The sequence below is a fragment of the Tupaia chinensis genome, unplaced genomic scaffold, assembly GCF_000334495.1.
Source record: "Tupaia chinensis unplaced genomic scaffold, TupChi_1.0 Scaffold000174_1, whole genome shotgun sequence".
Classification (NCBI taxonomy): domain Eukaryota; kingdom Metazoa; phylum Chordata; class Mammalia; order Scandentia; family Tupaiidae; genus Tupaia; species Tupaia belangeri.
The window spans coordinates 29,952-32,228 of NW_006159649.1; positions in this window are offsets into that span (position 1 = coordinate 29,952).

Below are 2,277 nucleotides of genomic sequence, written 5' to 3' on the forward strand. Positions count from 1 at the left end.
CCTATCAGGTGACACTACAATGCTGAAGCTACAGGTGAAGGTCTCAGGTTCATGTCCCAGAGGTTCCCTGTCTATACCAGGCACCCACCATGTGCTCAAGATCCTGGCTGGCTTAGGCTAGAAGTGGATTGCAGCATGAAGACCTGACTGGAAGAGATCTCTCTTACTCTCTCCAAAAAAAAAAAAATTATAAGTAAAAGTTAAAAAGAAAGAGAGAGATTGATATTATCCTGATTATCATTAACAGCTCAGCATTGCATTCTAAGTTCTCTAATGAATTCTAAGTTATAAGAAGCATCCAAGGGGAACCAGCAGTTAGCGTAATGGCTATGTCGCTGGACTCCCACATAGTCGACCGCTGTTCATGTCCCAGACCCGGTGGCTTAGAACTCACGCCAGGCGCGTGTGCGTGCATACCCAAGATCCCGAGAGGAGAATGGAGGAGAAGGGATTGCGGCATGACCATCCCCCCTGGGGGGGTGATTTCTCGCTTTCTGTCTCTCTGTCTCTCTCTGTCTGTCTGGCGAGTGCACACGCCCTATAGCGAAAACCTCTCCAAAAAAAAAAAAAAAGCATCCAAGAATTACACAATCTTCAGAAATCCCTTATAGACTCTTTATCTTAGTAATTCTCTAGAGGTGATGTCTGGACCAACATATTAGCAATACTAGGGCACTTGATAAATAAGAATTTTGTGGGACCAGCAGGTGGCATGGTAGTTAAGGTGTTGGACTCTCATATGGTTGACCATAGTTTCAGTGGCTTGAAAATCATTCCAAGTCCATGTGTGTATGTGATCAAAATCCCAAGGGGAGAATGGAAAGAAGGGATTGTGGTGTGGCCATTCCCCTACGGGGGCGATTTTTCACTTTCCCTCTTTCTGTCTGTCTCTCTCTCTTTCTCTCTCTCTCCAGTGAATTCAGGCACCTCATGGCAAAAATAATAAATAAACAACTTAAAAAATGAAACGTATGCTCTATCTTATTTAATAATGTAGTAACTCTGGATTAGTGTTCAGTAATCTCTGACTTTAAAAGGCTGCTAGGTAAATTTGATCCAGTTTGGGACACACCAGCTCAGATTATGTTTCTCTCCTTTATGTTCTAGTATTATCCTGCACATGACTCATTAATTACCTCTTTTGATATAATTTATTTCTATTATATCTTTTTGTATCAGCAGATGAATCTTTCTTCTTTTTTTTTTTTTTTTTGCTTTCAGGACACAGCTACTCTCTCGTACACATTTATTGTATTCCTATTGACAAGTAGAGTGTCTGTCAAATTCTGGGCCATACATTTGTGTAAGATAAATATATATAAAGTGTTCTTGCCTCTGTTTTCCTATGAATTATTCTAGCTTTTGCATATAGTGGAGTTTTTTTTTTTTCCTTGAAGACTGACAAATCTGATGACAATAAAATAGTATGAATTTACTGGGAAAACAATTCATGAAAGTTAATGTAATTAAGTTTTTTATAAGAACTTGCTGACTTGTAATTCTAAGCAAGATGGGGTAGAGAAACTTCTCCATACCCCTGCCAATTAGTACACCTAACAAGTCAAGTCATAACATACAAAAGAAACATCCAATTCTAAAATAGTGATAGGTGCAGCCATATGGCCTAGGGACCTTGGGACTTGAGGAAAATAATAGAAGTTCAAAGGGTCTTCAAAATTTTCATGGAAAATTTTGGAAATTTGTGGAAAAACTATGCATATATTTCAAAGTTCTTTTTATCAAAATAAACTCATACCTTAATTCCATTTTATCAAGAGTGTTTTGAAGACTTTTTTAAGTTTTCCGATTCTTCTTTTTTGCTTTTTGTTTTTCGTTTCTCCTTTATATATATCAGTAGGTGGTGGAGATGTGATCAAAGTGGAACTTCAGAAATAGGGTAGAATTTCTTCAACATGAGGATGGATTTGTTTATTTTTGCCATAGGGCATGTGTGCTTGCCAGAGAGACAGCGAGAGGGAAAGTGAGAAATTAACCTCTAGAGGAGATAGCCAAGCATCAATCCCTTCTCCTTTATTCCCTTCTCAAGATTTTGTACCTGCATGCACATGCACCCAGCATAAATTTCAAGAAGCCAGGTCTAGGATTCACTACACCATCTCCTGGATCTTAGGTTGGACTTTTATAGAGAAACTTACTAACATGCATAATGAATGGTCTAAGACTAAATGCTTTTCTCCTAAGTTTGGGAACAAATATTGATTTAAACAATTAGAGGAAAAGCTAAATACCATGAGAAAAATGTTATATTTATGGAAC